We start from the raw sequence: 19,830 nt of genomic DNA on the forward strand, positions 1-19,830 counted from the left end.
CCTCCCGCTTTATCAAGGGCCAAGCTTTCCACGTAATCCCCCGCCAATCAATTACCCTTCACAGAGAAAGTCAATCAACCAACCCTGTCGGCTATTCTTGGCCAGACCTGTGCTGAAGGTGAAAGCAGTTGCATTTAAGTTCAATGCCATGTGTGACTGGAGGTCCAAACTGTGGTCCAAAAACTGTGTAATCATAATATTAGATATATGAATACAATACATTCAAATTTGATATACATATTGATCATATTTAATAACGCATCTTGATCTTTTAAAGGTTTTTCTCTTTTGCATTTTTCTCTAATTAAGCATTAATCTAACAACATTTAATGAGGTTTACGTTTAAGACAAGGACAAACTATTTGCAACAAATGGGAATATTAATACAAATTTTTAAACAATTATAAAATAATACCCATCTTGTTTTAAGGATGTTTCGATATTTTAGTGGAAAACAAGCCCCCCCCCCCCCCAAAAAAAAATACTGATTAAGATGTTTACTCATCATTTTTGTGTCCAATCAAAAACTACATTTAAAAAAACAAAACAAATAACCTTTCAGATTCTAACTTGAGGTCACACTGAATTCTCAAATGTGTTGCTGAAGGCAAAACTCACTCATCGAGTTGCTAATGATGATCACTTTTCTGCAGAGTATGTAGCACCTCTGGCTTTTCTGGCTTTTCCATCTGCTGCACCAGAAAACAAACAGCAGAGATGCACATTAGACCCCTACAGCTAGCGTTCGTTGGGAGATGCTCCAATTTATTCTTCCGATGTTACAAGTGCTAATCTAATAATGACAGGGAGGAAAATTATGCCGCATTGGTTGTCACAGTGCCTTGAACCCGGAGGATTTCAGCTTTTGTGAATGAAGTGTGAAAGCCTGAAACAAATCCCTATTACATGTCATTAAGCGAGTGAAAATGAGAAGCATGGGGGGGGCAGAGAGAGATGGAGGGAGGAACAGAGGCGGGTGGGGACATATTAAGTGGAGTTTAAAATGAAAGTTCGTTCGGAGAGTTTTTAGATAATCCTTCAACTCCCGCTAATCGGTCCGCATGGCTAAATATCTTAAAACACTTCTTTCCATTAAAGCTTCTTACAGAGTCCACAAGTCTCAAGTTCAATGGTTCTTTCTCAAGCAGAGGTTCTCAACTGGTGGGTCACGACCTCAAAAAATGTGTCGCAAACCCAAACTGAACAATGCAACTAGCCATAAAATTAGGCATAATTGTTTGGATAGTAAAATAAATGACGAATAAAAAAGGCTTTGTCTAATTACCAGTAAACTCTAGAGTATTTTGGCACAAATCCAACTGTCGTTTGGAAGAAGACAGTTAAATTAGCCAGATGCCAAACTGGACAGTTTGTGTGACATGACCTCATCGTCAAAAACCAAGAACAAACCAAAACCAAGAAGCCAAGACTAAAAACACGTTCATAAGTAGATCACATTTCTACTGATGTTTATGCATGTACAAAAATGTTCAAAATTAACTTATATTCTGCAATGATGTACAGTAATAAATGTTTTATAATGTTCCAAAACATTCCTAATTCATAAAAATTCTGTTCTTTTGAACTTATCAAAGTAAGTTCAGTTTCCACAAAAATATTAAGCAGTTAAACATTAATAATAATACGAAGTGTTTCTTGAGCACCAAATCAGCATATTAGAATGATTTCTGAAGGATCATATGACACTGAAGACTGGAGTAATGATGCTGAAAATTCAACTTTGCCATCACAGATTTCGTTCAAAAATATTAATTAAATTGACCGACCCAAACTTTTGAACGTAGTGTAAATAACATTATCATATCAAATATTTAATAATAAAATACAATGAACAGAATCTCAGAAATGCATGAACAACACACACACAAGTAAAATCCAACCAAATCTTGTGTATTTGCTGCAATCCTTTCAGAAGAATTTCTGCTCGGAACGTTTGACACATGTCTCCTGTGCATTTCCACAGAACCCATCTCTAAAGGCTCATTCTCCCTCTCCGTGATTCCCTGCGTCCCAGAGCTCACAGGCTCCCCCTGGAGCAACACAATCGCTCTGATACTAACATCAGGCTCCAGCTGCAGACAGCCATTGTGTGCTGCAGACACATGTCTGCTGATGACACGTCCTTCTCACCGCAACACACACAGCCGTCCCTGTTCTCTCCATTTCCCTCGGCCTGTCTCTTTCCATACTCATCTATTTCCTTTGTCTATCTGCGTGGGTGTGCGTGAGTCCCTCTCCTTTCGCTATCTTCCTCTCTCTCGCTCATTCCGTCAATCAGTGAAGTCTTTAGTCATGTGCTGTCTATCATGTGTCCCGGTCCCATTGAGAGAAATCTCATCCCAGCCATCTTTGTCAGCCAGACAACCTCATGACCCCCAGGGAGGCTGGGAGAGAGCGAGAAATGTGTTTTTCGGTAAAAGTGGGGGGTGGCAGTTTTTGTGAGCCAGTGATTTGTCAATGACGCGGTGGAGAGGAACTCAAGAAGTGCTGCTGTTGTTTCACAATTTGTGAAGGGTTTTCTTTATGTCTGCCAAGATGGCCGAGTTGAAAGACAAACAAGTGTGATGGATGTTGCTTCTTTAGGCGGAGACTTTCTGCCAATGTTTCCTCTACCGCCGCAGCTGGCGAGAGCCCGTAGGGAGGGGTGGAAAACTCCTGTTACACATGGCAGACTTTTCTCAAGTATCCATTTTAAAAAAATCATACAGGTCCAATGATCTGGCAACTTTTTTAGATTGACTAATGTCATTAGCCGAATGCACTGATCTCATGGCTGCTTCTTAATTCGCCGGAATCTAAGAAGTCTAATTTGAGGCTCAAATGACCTGAGACAAAGTCAAGAGGATTTGGTAATGATCTGTACAATGGCTCTTGGTGAAAGTTGAATTTGATTAGGCTTGTGATTTCGTTTGGGATTCAGATTAACGTTAATCAAGACCTGTTGGGGAAATCAGAGGTGGTTGGTCTGGACTGATTGGACACTCTTGAAATGATGGAGGGATTTGATTAACTCTCTCCTTCCTCTCCGTCTACTAACAGGTTTCAGTCAAATTGAAAAGTAAAAAATAAAAAATAAAATAAACCACTTTGCCGCTGATAACATGTTCATAGTTCTTTGGGTTAACACAGGGCGATTATAATTCTGTCTACACTTCTGTCATCATTACTCTTTTTGCTTTCAGTTATGTGAAAAGATTCTTCGCCACTTGACATTCTCATTTGCATAAATATGTGCATCTGGCCAAAGAGCTGCATGACATTAAGAGCATAAAATGTCAGTCACAAAAGCAAACTTCCACTAATTCAATAAACCAATCTGTTTATTTGCGAATTGCTTCAGAATCGGATGACCAGTTTAATACCACAGACTTTTGAAGTGAGTGAACTGCCACACAGAAGTTTATGCAGTCTCCTCACATCTTTGCGAAGGCAGAAAATGAGGAGAAGGCGTCAGAAAGCCATCAGTGCATGTTTTTATGCGAGTGCGTTCTGTCTCCTCTGCATTATGGGTAATGGTGAAAGGAGAAAAGCTTCAGATTAGCTTCATGCTCCACTAGAAACATACTCTGTCTTATTGAGGACTGGCCATTTTTCATCTGTGCTTTCAATTTATTTATCCTTTCAAACAATAACAACTCATGCAAATGAGAGACCGGAAGCTGTGTTCAGCACATTTCATAAATTGTGCCCTCAGCAGCAGAGGCGCTTGTCCCGAGATGAGAGCAGCTTTGGGCTAGATTACTCATACAGGCTGTTTCATTGTGTCACTGACAGCAGAATATTAGCGTTTCAAGAGAGTCCCACGCAAGTTCTTAGTGCTTTAAAAAAAACAATGGACATGGTGAGTTTACTGATGGCTGTATAATTTTATAATATCGTTTTTATTTTACAACACACCACAACATGGTACATTTTTACTGCAAGACTTGTACTGCATTCAAAACTTTCTGGTGCAGATATACACATTTCAGGTATATACGTATATATATATATATATATATATATATATATATATATATATATATATACACGTTTATCTCTCAGCACCTCAATGCCTTTTATGAATAGATTTATTTATTTATTTTATTTTTTGGTTTGTTTTAACATTTCATTTTTAAAATATAAAAATTCTTCATTAAAATATTTGTATATTAATATAAAAATAATTATTGAGAGCATGAGAGCAGCATATGCATGTTTCACATCTATAGGAAAATATGTATTTGCTGCTCTCATCAATTAATAATCATTTAAATATAATTATATAATAACTTATAATCTCAAACAGTGAAAGAGTCAAACCATTGTAATGTTTATTGTGAAAATGTAAAAAATATTCATCTTAATATTTACATTAATTACACTTTTAAATTAGGTGTCATTTTAACTACAAACAGCAGTTTTGCTAAAGTTATCAAAAGTTAGTGAATTTTACTAACTAAGTGAAAGTGTCATTGAAGAGATTGAGATATGAGACTTGAAATGTTAAGAAAATCAAATTCAAATATAATTCTGTAAATATCACTTGCGAACAGTATTCATTTACAAGTCTCATTTACAAACTGTAATTGTTAAACTATGATAAAAGTGTGAAAATACAATTTAATTGATGTACATTCAATGTAATTTACTGCTCATAAAATTAGCCATAGCAAGAAAAAAGTCTTAATTTATTCCAAAATATGACATTTTGAATGAAAAATAACATATTTAGGGAAAAGAAACTAAAATGTGTGTTGTCAGCCTTACTATTAACCAACTAGCTTTTTCACTTATGTACTTTGTCCTTTTTACATAAAAGTCAAACCTAATAGGTTTAACAAAATATAATAATATAATAACAAAAATAATAATAATTAACACCACTTCAGTAAGCTTTACAAACTGGCAACACACGCATCACTGTCTACAAACTCTGAGCATTTGTACTACAAATTTTAACACTATACAAACTCACTGACTAAAATAACAAGATTGCTGCCCATGACTATGAATATACATTGGTTATTAGAAAGTGAGAAAAGATTGAAATTTGTGGCTCAAGTCAAATCCCACTGTTGTATATATAGCCTGAACTAATCCCTTTCACTATCTCTGAAATTATTGGTTGGGTCATGGGTCTGCACATAATGATTGGTCACATGCTATTGTTTATCTGCAAGGATCAAAAAAGATTTCCAAGTCCAAGCAATAGATGTAATTCAAATAGGAAACAACATTCAAGACAGACACATTTTATACACATCATATAAAGATTTGTTTTCATTATGTAGAGGTGTTTTGTTAAACACAAATATGAATACAGTTTTTTACAATCACTTTGTTACTATTTTCAGAACCATGTCATTTTTCACAACTCTAGACACAAAACTCACAACCAATGATCAAAATGCACATTTTTCAAAACTCTAACCCTTTTCTCAATTGCTTGGATACAATACACATAAAACTTAGATCATTTGTTCATTCAACAAAAATCACTTGTTCAATATGACACAACTTAACATCAAAGTACTACTATTTCAAAAGGCAATTCACACATTACATTTCAAATGAGCGTCTATTCATTTCCTTACAATGATCTAACTATCAACTGATACAACTGCTCAAAATGATAAGTAACTGTTGCATTACTCTTAAAGGGACTAGGTTTTTAGGTATCTTATTATCTAAAATCAATATTTTTATTCAGAAATATGTCCTCAATGGTGTACAAATACCTCTGCTAATTATCTGACTTATCCTCGTAAACGAAGAATTTATTATCTTTATATACATGGGACGGGTAGGTCCACGGAGGCTTCCATGTAGCCATCTTGAAAAACTATAATAGCAGAGAGGGACAAAAAGTACTAGGCCAACGCGTTTCCACAACGCGTTTTTTTTTTCAGAGCCAGCGTCACGTGACTGAAGCCAGCAGAAGCGGAGGAGCAGAGCAGTGAGAGGCGCTTGTCACTGCCGCGGCAAGTTTAAAAGGCTGCAAACCAGTTTTTTAACAAACCAGTTCACCCGAAGGAAAACTCGATGAAGTGCTATTATAAGACATCCTGTCATAGCTTTTTGGTACATAACGGCTACCGTAGATGCAACACACATTTGAAAAAGTGAGGCGCTGGAGAGCACTATTTGTTTAATTGCAAAATACAATTTCACCGCTCGATGGGGAAATTCCTACTCAATGTCCCTTTAATGCATAGTTGTATGGAAACAGACAAACAATCTTCTATGTTTACAGTAAATCATGAAAATTTCAAGATAACGAGATTCATTGTCACCAATTAGCCTGGAGCATGAACCAGTTAGACTACAATATCCATGGATGTAGCCTAATATTTTATCATAATGCTTCATCAGACACTGTATCTATGGTCCCAAATACTGTACCACCTTTTCAGACTATTTACAGTATTGACAGGACTGCACTGTATAGATGCAGGCCCTTGTAATTGCTTGTCCAATTCTGCCAACTCGTTACTGATGATTGAGATGCACATTGTGGAATGAGTATATAAAGAGCTGATTGGGATCCAATTGCAAGAGCATAGTGATATGTAACATGGAGCCAGCAGGTGATCCAGGTCACAATGGAGGTCAAGCAGTGGTGGGAGGAAGATGTGTTGGTCAAAGGAATGGCAGGGGACAGGCACCCCTTCTGAGAGGTGGTCGTGGGCCTCGTTTGATAGGTGTTGGGGAACGTGGTAGAGGACAGGCACCACTTCTGAGAGGTGGTCGTGGGCCTCGTTTGAGAGGTGTGGGGGAACGTGGTAGAGGACAAGGCCACGGACCAAGAGAGTGGCAGCAACAGCATAGAGTGTCCAATGAAATTCGGGCAATAGTTGTAGACGATTGTCATAAATCATGGCATGACAATGACTGAGGCGGCTACAATGATACAACCAAACCTCAGAAGGTCAACCGTGGCCTCAATAATCAGAACTTTCTGCAATGAGAACTGGTAAGTTATCAGCATGCACTAAACATTATGCTACTCTCAAATGTCAAATGACTGCATACCAATGTGTATCACAGAATAGGTGATGTGACCAAGTGTCTTCTTACTCTAATGTTCCCTGTAGAATTGTGACCAGGCCAAATAGTGGAGGCAGAGGCAAAATTCTAACTGACCAACAAGAGCAGGCTGTGGTTGATTTGGTTCGGGCCAGAAATTATATTCGCCTTACAGAAATTCGCCAGCATATCTTGGACAATGAAGACATGTTCAACAATGTGGGATCCATAAGTTTGCCGACTATTGCACGCATACTGAAAAGGCACCAGGTATCTATAAAACAACTATACCATGTGCCTTTTGAAAGAAATGCAGACAGAGTGAAGCAAATGAGGACTGAGTATGTTCAGGTAAGTTCAGTTTCAAGATGGCTGTTGTAAAAACATTCCCAAAAATTCTACATTGTACAGTAATCTCTAAATCTCTTTCCAAAATGTATTTTTAGAGGGTGATGGAGCTGGATGCTGATGACGACCATCACAAATTCATATATTTGGATGAGGCAGGTTTTAATCTGGCCAAGACAAGGAGGAGAGGTCAACCATCCAAGTACCTGGACAATGTGGGGCCAACATTACCATGTGTGCGGCTATATCAGAAGATTGTGTGGTGGGACACAGACCTCATATTGGACCATATAATGCAGCTCTCCTTGTCACCTTTCTTGATGAGCTCGATCAGGTTTGTAGAGCTGAAGGTGTGACCTATGTCATTGTGTGGGACAATGTCAGGTTCCATCATGCTCATGTGGTGCAAGCATGGTTTCAGGCCCATGCTCAATTTACCACCCTGTATTTACCCCCATACTCTCCCTTCCTTAACCCGATTGAGGAATTTTTCTCCGCATGGAGATGGAAGGTTCATGATAGGCACCCTCATGAACAAGTCACTCTTCTCCAGGCCATGGATGACGCTTGCAATGACATCACAGCAGACCAGTGTCAGGCCTGGATTCGCCATGCCCGAAGGTTTTTTCCAAGATGTTTGGCTAATGAAAACATCCATTGTGATGTAGATGAGAACCTGTGGCCAAATCCACAACACAGAGTTGATGACAATGTAGAAGTACAGTAATGACTCCTGTTTTGTTTCTTACAGTACAAGCAAGTTGAGGAACACTGCATTTGATGTTTTACAGTACTGTCTTTTCTGTTTCATAGCTAATTATTAAGCTTTGATTCAAATAAACCTATTGTGATTGTACTGTAGTGTTTTGCATCAATATATTACAGACTTTGTTCATTGATTCCACTGTGTCTGTAGTATTCTCTCTACTACTGCAGTACTTTTACAGAGATGCATTTACTGTACATGTAGTACCATAATGAAACCTGTATCACCTATTTTGTTCTACAATATTTAATGATTGTACGAACAATGACACAGTGAAACTATTGGTTGCTTGTGTGTGGGTGATCTATAGTTATGTTTCAATGGTATTTCACAGTAAATTTGTTTTTTGAACCAATGATTGTGCAAGATTTCTTTAAAGATGTGAATGCACAATGCAATGTTTTGAACATTAGACAGCCTGTGTTATGTTGCAGGCCCCGCCTCCGGAGACCCAGCAGACAAATTACTGAAAATACAGGAAAGGAAGAAGAGAGTCGGGAATCGCGTCTGTTCTCTGCCAGCTCCTCTGTATTGTATGAGCGGAGGCTGCAGAGATAGCCCGTAAGCGCGATCCCGTGTCAAAATAAAAGTCTCTGTTCTAAGTGTCCGTACAAAATATATATATAAAATAAAAAAAAGTACTTCATGAATGTCCATATGAAAGGGTATAGAAGGGAGATATTATTATTATATATATATTCATACAACCATATCGTGTACTCATTTTTCATGGGTACCACAGTTACAAGTGATAACTGTTTTGAAAAATGACATCAAGGTTATGAAAATAGTAGCAAAGTGATTGTAAAAAACTGTAATACCCTATAACTGTTTTTTTATGTAATCAGTGAATCAAAGCATAAAGCTTTGGGTTTTGATGGAGGAGATTGTTGAAACAAAAAATTCACTCAGAAAGGTCAACCCCCTATACGCTCATAAGATATTACTCGACTAATAGTCCACAAAATGAGTGAATAAAAACGAGTACGTGAATTTGGACATGCAGTCCACCAGCAACAGTACATTATGGGATTGAGTGCTCTCGATAACATTCACTATTGGGCATCTCACAGCAACACTCATCCGTGTTTTGAACGAATCAATCAGTGGCTTGCTCATTAAGACGGTCGCCTCCCGCCACCTACTGGCAGTTTAGTGTTATGTTTAAAAGTATAATTCTTTCCAACGATTATTAATTAACTTCTATTTAAAACAATCTCATAACATTATTTAATGCAATTGTTATTTTTCAGTGTAAAAGATCTAATTTGTGTGTGTGTGTGTGTGTGTGTGTAATAAAATAATTTAGTTCAGTTGGAGAACAGACAGTAGCTACAATTAAAAACTGAACGTGTCTGCTTAATAAATCGTGAGCTGAACGAGAGTTGGCTGACATGATGATGACGGAATATTTTGTGTAAAAGCGCCTATTTAAGCGAATTTGTCATTGTACTGTTTTGTTGTTGTGTTTTCCATTAAGAATAATAGGCTACTGAACTCACAATTCAAGTGAGTTCAATCCGCCCCCGAACTGGTGCTAATTTTAAAGTGAAACTAAAACGCGGATGGCTGTACGGGCATTCATAACTGTGCGCGTCCACGGCGAGCAGAACAGAGTGAATTCTGACCTGTGTGCAAAGTTTCAAGAGTTTTCGAGCATGTTAAGGGGCCAAAACGTGCCCGAGAAGTTGTAAAAAAAAAAATAATAATAAAAAAAAAAAAAAACTATTTCAGGGCTTGGAAATAATCCTTTCAGGGCTTGGGCCCTAAATATATTAATAGGCTATATTTATATTCAATATAATATATATATATATATAAAAAAAAAAAAAATTATAACAATACAATAAACTATAACTGTATTAAAACAGTCAGCTTAAAGGTTGTATCAGCGATTTCAGGCCCAAACATAAATGATCACATTCATCTAATCTTTCCTAACGATCCGCTAGCTGCCTGCCCCATAAGCATGCCGTCAAAAAAACGTGTCTCTGTAGGCAGCCTAGGCTCTGAGATCTGCACACAAAAACAGTTGGGTTTCACCAACACTCAAAACCAAAATAAATAGTGTTCCAACCAATCACCAACAGGGGTAGGTGTTGTGAGGTTTTCGCGTGCAGCCGTCATAGGCAGCCGTGCACGAGCGCAAAACCTCACAACACCCACCCCTGTCGGTGATGATTTATGTTTGGGCCTGAAATCGCTGATACAACCTTTAAAGTAGCTACAAAAAGTATTACATGTGGTTAAATGTCCAAATTACTCCAATATGTGAATAAATTAAAGGGATAGTTCACCCAAAAATGAAAATTCTGTCAGTAATTACTCACCTTCATGTTGTTCCAACCCTGTAAGACTTTCGTTCATCTTCGGATGGTCCCTTTAACACATTCTGTTGTCTAGAAGTAACATTGCACCTACATGTCTACTAACTCTCATTAGAGTATTAGTAGAGTATTAGTAGACTGGTAGGGTTAGGGTTAGAATAAGTTGAACATGTAGTTGCAAAGTTGCTTATAGTCAGTAGAGTGCCTGTTGGAGGACCATCACAATAAAGAGTTAGCAGATATTAAGCAGACAGTACACTAATACTCTAATGAGAGTTAGTTGACATGTAGTTGCAAAGTTACTTATAGTCAACAGAATGTTCAAAAGGGACCATCAAAATAATGTGTTACCCACAAATTAAGATATTTTTGATGAAATCTGAGAGCTGGCTCACTTCTTCATAGGCTTCTATGTTATAGACCCTTTTACTGTTTGTACACAACGATGACGTATGCGCGCGCATATTGGCAACGGAAGTATGGCGAGAATCAGCAGCGTGTCAAGCTACGCGAGTGGATTAAACAACAGACGCGAGCATTTTTTATTATGTCCTCGCTCCAATCAACACGTTTAATCGCCTGCAGCCACTATTCTGAAACGGTCGTGATCTTGTCGGAATCCTATAAAACTTAAGCCCCTTGGTGGAATATCGATTAGTGCAACCGTAAACGCAACAACCAGACATTTTGATGCTGGGAAACCGTTTTGATAAACTTTCAGAGGTGCCAACACATTAGAGCCAGTGGGGAAAAACACCACTTCCGTTGCCAAAATGCGCGCGCAACTATTTGATCACGTGGGCTGTAAAAGGGTCTATTGAAACTTGCCGGCCTACGTTCTTGAGCCTACGTTCTGACGTACAACCCAGAAGCGCTGCGCTGTTACACTACGTGAACTCACTCAGAGGCCCACAATGAAGAAAATGAACAGTTGAATAAAGTCGTTATTTTTGTTTTGTTTTTGCTCACAATAAGTATTCTCATTGCTTGATAAACTTAAAGTTGAGCCACTGTAGTCACTTGGACTATTTTAACAATGTCTTTACTAACTTTTCTGGGATGGCAGATATCGATTACCTAGCAACCTATGAAGAAGTGAGCCAGCTCTCAGATTTCATCAAAAATATCTTAATTTGTGTTCCGAAGATGAACGAAAGTCTTACAGGGTTTGAACAACATGAGGGTGAGTAATTACTGTAATTACTGACAGAATTTTCATTTTTGGGTGAACTAACCCTTTAAGCACGACCTGCTGTGACGTCACAGTCATAGTGCATTGTGGTCCAGAGATATGCCTGAAGTGTACATTTTGAATAGGCGTTACCTCGGTCAAAATCGAGGGGTCGAGGGTCTGTCCAAATAAACTTCCCTCGTCCACTTGACGAAATTGAACGCACTTCAAAATGGTGGTGGAGCGTCTCCTGAGGGGAAGTGCTAAGGGAAGTTCACAAATGTATGTCTAAAATGCAGCCTCGTTTTGGACACCAGGGGTGCTTCTCAATATCCCTCCTCGTCTCCTTGCTCCTCCGTCCTCCATCCTATGACCCGGAAACCGATCGAGCTCAGCCATCTTGAAGGACATCTCAGTTATCTCATTGCACAGTGAGTAGGCGAGGATCGAATAGTGAGGAGGCTTCCAGAGGAGTTATGAGGGAGGATACACAGGTGTATCCTTTGCGGAAGAGTTTTATTGACTAAACGTGACGCACATATAAATTCTCCTCCCCCTTCACATCGGTCACAATAATTTTAATTTATACTTTACCTTTGCATGCAGTTTATATAAACCACACATCTCACATATTTCAACAGGGTATCTTGCTTTATTATTATTTATTATGAATTTCTTAAATAACCAAACTTTAAGAACATAAGGGTAGATCCTTTGAGCGCAGCTGATGACGCTATGATGTGACGATCGAGTGATCAAGTATTCCAATGTTTAAAAAAGCTTTCATTCGATTCCTCTGTCCTCATTTCCTTTCCTTGCAGCCTTCTCTCGCATCTTATAGAGGGTGGAGCTGAGACACGAGGAAAGGAAACGAGGATGCACAAATAAGAATTGAGAAGCACCCCAGTACAAATGGCCATCCCCACTATATAAGTTTCGCTGGATTTTATTCATCCCAGTGGTATGAATGGTTTTGGACTGACCCCTAGTGGCCTGGATGCATGAAATTAAACTGCTTTCGTTTTGTCGCCTTTAATACTCCTTTTATACATCAAAACCTAATACCTTGCTAAACAGCACAAAGACGCTAAATGTTTTAAAAAATATATATAGTTAAGCACATTATTTTTAACATACTGTATAGATGCCCCCAGTCCCTATTGGTTAAAAAGGACTAAAACATTGGAAATTATGCATTTAAACAACATTGCTCTCTCACCCTCCTCCTTCTTAAGTAGCTTTTCAATCCATAATTTAATATGAGCTCTAATAAGCCCCTTAATAAGTGAATATAAAATTAGCACTAGCAAAGATTTGCTAGTTATATGCTTACGCTAATAGGGCAAATTGAAATTAACTGTAAAGAAGTGGGTGCTAATTAAAAGATAGTGTTATGGAAGCGAGAAGAGGCTTTTTCGCATGCAGCGCATGTAACAGCAATATGTCTGTTTGCTCTGTATGGACTGACGTGAGGACAAACGAAGGAGGAGGGGCAGGAGAGATGAAACTGGAGAGGAGAGAAATGAAGGATTGATGAAATAGGAAAAGACATTCAGCTCTGACAGTAGCGATAGAGAGAAATGTAGTGTGTGTGTATGATGTGATATTTGACTGCAGTGTTTTGTCAGTTTAAAGCAAGCGTTCACCCCTCATTCTCCCTGAGATAAAACAAAAGGATCACCTGTCTTTGGTTGACTGCTGACGGCTACCTCCCAAGATATGGCTCATAATTCTCTCTTTTTCACACAAATAGGGTAAGATGGGATGAGATGCCCCCTGGGGTAAGAGTTCCCCCACACCCCAATTTTTCTCTTGACCAGATGTCGACATGCTTTTTTCACACTATTTTTTACCGAAAAAGACTACTTTTTTTTTTTTATTATTTTTTTCTGTAAATACTGACAAATTTACTTTTTTTTTTTGCAAGCAAAAACTGAATTTCCAAATAATTTATGATGAAAAAATACCTGCTCTGACACATGACATATGATTATATTTTAAATAAATAGCCTAATATTGTTATTGTTGCTGTGGCATCTACACTCATCTTTTCGTATCTGATTGAGGAGATGTCAAAGTGACATTCACACCCATGCACAAGCTCATATTAACAGATTTAATGGATTTAATTCATTGCTTAATATACTTCATGTCAGAGTGTAGAGATAAACAGATATTTATCTCATTTGTTTCCTGCTAAGGAGGACAACTGCTGTTCTGTCTCATAAATGAAATTACAGCATCGGTTTTTAATGGGATAACAGTGCTGCGTGATTAGACACCACCACATGTTCAGCAGCTCTGCACCCCTTTCCCAAGACTGAGCAGTTGAGAGACTTTTTTGGCATGGAAAGAGTCATGCCCAGACAGGATTAATCGCTGTTTGTGATTTTCGATGTTTGATAAATCATTGTGAATTTGCAATTGTTTATTTGATTCATCCTGTGGGCCTCTGTCCTAATCTATTAAAAATGGATTTTTTTCATGCAAGTGGTCTGAAAGGACGTTACTGCTTTAATGTGCGAACCAGCTGAGATGAAATAAACAGAAAACTGGAGAAGCATGCGGCTGCCCACAGGGCAATAAAACAGTTCTGTTCAACTGGGGGGCGGCCTTTGCTCCTGTAAGACCCTTCACTAGTGCACATGCCTGCTGATTAAACAAAAAATACATTCCTGTATTAAGGTCCATCATTTCCGTCAAGGTCGCGAGTCAAGGGCACCACCGGCTGACAGCTTGCAGATAGAAGAGAACAACTGGCAAAGAAGACTATCTCCTGGAGACAAAGAGAGCGAGAGAATAAATGGGAGGAAGAAAACATGAGGTAAGGACGCAACAAAATGACATCAGCAGTTGAGGGAGTAATCATCGCTGTGGGTGACAAAACGGGTTTGTCTGCTGACACTCTGGTCTAAAATGTGATGATTACAGTGAGCTTTTAGCTGCTGTGTCTTCATAACTTAAAAGGCTTGTCTGAAGAAGAAACAGCGAGATCGAGCAAACAACCACCTATTAAAGACGTTACAAAACCGAGTACACAACACACACTTGTACTCTAAAATCTAAACCTGAATGTGCTGAAAATAAGCTCAGTCTAAAGGGTTAAGGTTCAAATGTGTGACAAAGATATAGTTTGTTCATTGCATTGCCAATCATTGTATTCGAAATCACACATCCGGTACTGGTTGTGACAAAATCTCAGTAACTACGGTTTTGATTGAAAAAAATATGTTTTTCCTAGCAGTGGGTTTATACTGTATGTTGGTTTCCCCCCAAACAATGACAATTATTTGATTAATTATTGATCCAATTATAAAGATATTTAGAAAAATGTTTTTGTTTTTTCTCCATACAGTGACCAACCAAAACCAAATTGTTTGGTTACCAACATTCTTCAAAATATCTTCTTTTATGTTCCACAGAAGAAAGGAAGTTACACAGGTTTGGAATGACATGAGGGTGAGTAAATGATAAGAGAATTTTCTTTTTTGGGTGAACTATCCCTTTAAATTACAGTAAAATCAAACTAAAAGTTGTCACATAAATCTTATAAATGTATACAGTTTATTAATTACAATACTTTTGCCCAAAACAGTGGTTGGATATATTTTCATTGTTGCTATTTCATGAATTATTTTGTTTCATAATTGTTTTTATTTTTTATTTGACCTTTATTTAACCAGGAAAATCTCTTTCACAGGAGTGTCCTGGCCAAGAATGGACAGCAGTTACAATCACAAACTTACAGATCAAAACAACAAATATAAAATTAAAACACTTAAAAACAATTGCACATCATTGAGTCTTCTTCTAGTGACCGAATAATAGATTTAAAAATGTTCCATAGGCACCATGTAATTTCAATTTCAATTGGAGTAGATTCCATTCAAATGAAGCTGCATAGCCTATACATAAAAGCCCCTTTTCCCAGTTCAGTTCCTACAAATGGAACAGAAAGAGTAAAACAGTTTTCAGACCGGAGGGAATATTTCCCAACACTTTTCTTTTGAATTAGACAACCTAGATACGAAGGCAACAACCCCAGAATAGTTTTATAAATAATTAGGTAATAGTGAATTTTCCTTCTTATGGACAGAGGACCAGGCTACTCTGTTATACAATATACAATGATGAGTTAAAGGTTTACAATCTGATATAAATCTTAAAGCGCTATGATAAACGGCATCCAAAGAGGAGAGAAGCTGAGAAGAAGCAAATTGATGCAGTGTTTACCACTAATAAAACATGTGCCAAATGATCTATTTTGCTACAAATACAAAAAATTAACTGACAAAAGAAAAACATAATACAAATGTGCATAAACCACAGCTTTTTAACAGAATTAAGGATCAATATTTAATTTACAATTCAGTTGTTATGTATTATTGACCCACAATTTGTAGTTCCGCAATTTTACTCTTGAAAACCTGTAAATGTTCATTTTAGAGAAGTCTTTCATTTCTACCCAATTCATTAATCATGTTTTATCATCCATTAATTTCTCCATGTGGCTATACAGCGACCCATTTTTCTCACAGTTTTCCCCCAAGCATTCCATTACCGCTATCAAATGTTCTCAACAAGAACTCAATTCCTTTTTCTCTTCTCCACAGTTTTATGATTTCTTTGTTGTTCAGTTCAGCATTTTACCTATACAGAGTCGGAATGAATCCCATAGGTCCTGATTACTATTCCTAAGAAAGTAAGTGGATCCTGAATTTTGAAAATAACCGGAAAACAGTTCCTATGCTCGTTTTACAACTGTCCAAAACAATTAGAGAAATGGATTAAAACTACACAGTTAAAATTGTGTGCCCTCAATACTCTCTTCATTATTTCCTTTGGCCTTGGGATTTTTTTGGTCTAAGATGTATTTTTGCCTAACAGGAAAAAATATAGTTTCATTTTTAATACGTAACCTTCATCGCACATGGACATGCGTGCAAAGTTCACAGGCCTGTTTCTCATGGTGGTCCTCCAGATCTGTTGGATGAACAGAGGATGATCGTACCCTCCAGATGGTGTTGGATTTTCACACTGGACTCATTAGACATTTAATCATCTTTGGTCCACAGAGCTACGAACTCTGAGGGACAAGGCTGTCCAGTGTCCAACGGCCATCTGACCTCACAGCCTGGCCACTGATGAGCCAAACAGAAAGAGAACAGACAGCCGGGCAGAGCGTGTCCTTTTGGAAATGGACCGTGCTGTAAAAATTTTCCTGGTATTTTAGCGTCTGATTTGTGATACAGAAACCTTTACATGAACATAATGAATACAGCCAGATTTCTATGACTCTGATATTCAGTTTAACTCAAGTCTGGTGGGAGCAATCATGTTCAGATTGTAATAAGAGAGTGCAATAACACTCACTGGCACTTTCACATGGGATAAACAGTACGTCACTCCTGGAATCATTTTGGAATTCCTGCTGCATTTATTCAAGTCAAATAATCCTAATGTCTATAATAGATCCAGAGACCAAAGCCCAGTCAATTCTCATACTTCCAACTGCAGGCACCCTCTCTTCCTGTGGATCCTCTTCATGTACTTTCCATTCCATTTACTCACCAAAAGTTCATTTCCAGTGAATACACATCCATCTATAAGCCAGAGGGATAAATGAGACTGAGAGCCGAATATCCATATTCAATTTCTCTCGCGCACTGAGGGATGCAGTCAGCAGAGTGCCAATTTAAAAAGAAAAACTGCAGTGACATCTTTATGAGCACACGTGTCTCACCTGGATGAAGTCACTGAGAGCAAGATCATGAAAAGTAAATCCCTGATATTTTCAGAATACGGGTAATGTTAGATGCATAAAATTGAAATGTTTTAGCACCCTTTAAACAACAAATATTGTTCTTCCAAAGCAGTTTTATTCTCAAACTAAATATGACGCAATATAGATGATAGTAACATCAAACATCATTGGTTCTAGTATGTGTTGTGACAAAACCACATTACACTGTCACGTTTTGGTTTTCTTTCATGTTTGTCATGTGATCCCCTGTTCTAGTCATATGATCCTGCCATGTGTTCTGTGTTGTCATTGGTTCATTGTTCACAGGTGTCCCTTGTCTATTAGTCTTGTGTATTTAAACCCTCATGTTTTCTATGTCCGTGTCCATGTCTTGAGTTTCATGCCACGCCATATCTTAGATTTATGTTTGATCTTATTTTGTCATATACATACTGCACTTGGGTTCTTCAAACTTGCCTTCAGTGGACATTGTTACAGATCGAATTAAGTTGCTATTTTTGACCTTTTTGGAGCTTGACTGGCTTGATACTATATGTACTGTGTTAAATGGAAAACAGGAAGTTTTGGTTCTCTCTATCAAGCAGCATACAGATTTGAGGGTGAATAAATAATGAGAACATTTTCATTGTGCGTGAACTGCCCCACAGATCTGAATGTGTATTTACAAGTGCTAGAATAGGAATCAAACCTTTTGTTCAGCAAAACCTGAATGAAATTATTTCATTAACTCATAAACAGAATAGTGAAAATAGACCTAATTAAACCCATGAGAGGTTACGGAGAAGACTAACCTTCTTGATTAAACATGCCTGACTGACATCTTAGATCAGTTTTGCCAGCCCGCAATAATTACATTGTCACTTCTCACCAGAAATCGATAATTAACCGTTCGATGTGAATGAGCTTGTATTCAGTGATTATAGCTTAATTAAAAAAAGAAATTCTTTACACAAAAATCAAAGAGATTCATATTCAATCCCCACGCCATTCCATCACTGCCGCTATTCAAAATGCAGGAATCTGGAGTGGTAATTTGATGATTCTGCTCATTCATTGAAAATCCTTGGGGAATATATATCCGATTTTTTTGTTTTGTTTAGGTATTAAGTAAAACCGTAAGTCTTTCCTGGCGTAATCCTTTTTCCTGTTTTCCATCTATTTCTCATTAATGTTGTATAATGTATTAAAGAGGCTCACAGCCTGCCTTCCTGAAACCCTTTTTACATTCCCGCTCCGAGTGGTCCGTTTTTCCCAAGTCAGCAGAGTGTGTGCTAAAGAACAGTCTTTCAATTTGACGCTGTGCTTTAATATGAGGACAAAGCTTCCCACAGGTGTTTCATCTTCTGAGTTACTCAGGCCTTGGCGGGAATGACAAGGTGGGGAACGAGGTGACAGCAAGTGTGGACTATGTGTCTGTCTCTGTTCCTCACACTCACACATTGCCAGACCTCTGCATACTGCAGGCGAATTTAAGCTGAAGATTTACAGTATCAGGGGCTTTTAAACATGGTGATCATTAAATAGGCAGTGGGGTAAATCATCAGTGCTCAATGAATTCAAGGCCAATAAACTGAGTATTATTTACAAGGGCTGTTTGCTTATCCATTCACTGCTTCTGCTTCTACATCAGATCCAAACACGTTCAAGGTTGTAGTGAATAGCCTGATGTTAAGAGATTACCAGTTCTTTAATGCACTGCCAAACGCTTGCCTTGCATGATATAATTATTTGAAAACACTTTATATTGCCGTTTAAATCATGATTTCAGACTACAACTGACATTTAAGGAATATTCTGGGTTATTTGCAACTTTGTGTCTATGGGCAGCATCTGTAGTGTGCTGTCGATTACCACAGACAATAATGAGCTCAAAAATGAGCCGGTAATGTGTTTACAACTTCAACCAGAACCTAGCAGCGGGTGGGAGGGTTTAAAAGCAGAAATGTTAAGCTTAGATACAAATCTTCAGGAGAAATAATACTACCTGAGCTGTAAAGTTGTCTAAATAAATCTTAATTTTCAAGAGGAACTTCTTTTCAATAACTTCTGGTTATGTATAAGCAATGTAATCTAAGTCTGTAAAACTCCATATAAACTGTGTTTTATGGATCATGTAAAAGAAGGTTCACTTTTTTAGCAGCTATAGCTTCATAAACTACATAAAAAATGTGTATACTAATACTTTCGAACAGCATGATGGATGCATATTTTTTATGTTTTGCTTCCATTATATTTGCATTTACTGTAAACACATTTTCCACACATTTACACACCTATATGAATCTGTGGTAATCAACGATGCTGACATTAAAGTTGCAAACAACATTCTTTAATGCTTGCGGAATTTTTTTTTTACTATGGTCCTCACTTAAGCCCAGAATTGGCTATCATTCTCGTCAAAAGGCTCATCTAATCGCTGAAGCAC

General features: G+C 37.8%; 1 long non-coding RNA gene across 1 annotated transcript; it reads left to right on the forward strand.

Annotated features, from left to right (window-relative positions):
- The first annotated feature begins 6,792 nt into the window (after positions 1–6,792).
- Positions 6,793–8,063, forward strand: LOC311067978. The gene is made up of 3 exons (XR_014603319.1): positions 6,793–6,976; positions 7,098–7,380; positions 7,476–8,063. It is a non-coding gene; the product is annotated as an uncharacterized lncRNA (long non-coding RNA).
- The last annotated feature ends 11,767 nt before the right edge of the window (positions 8,064–19,830 follow it).

The sequence above is a fragment of the Abramis brama genome (assembly GCF_963993115.1).
Source record: "Abramis brama genome assembly, chromosome: 17".
Lineage (NCBI taxonomy): Eukaryota > Metazoa > Chordata > Actinopteri > Cypriniformes > Leuciscidae > Abramis > Abramis brama.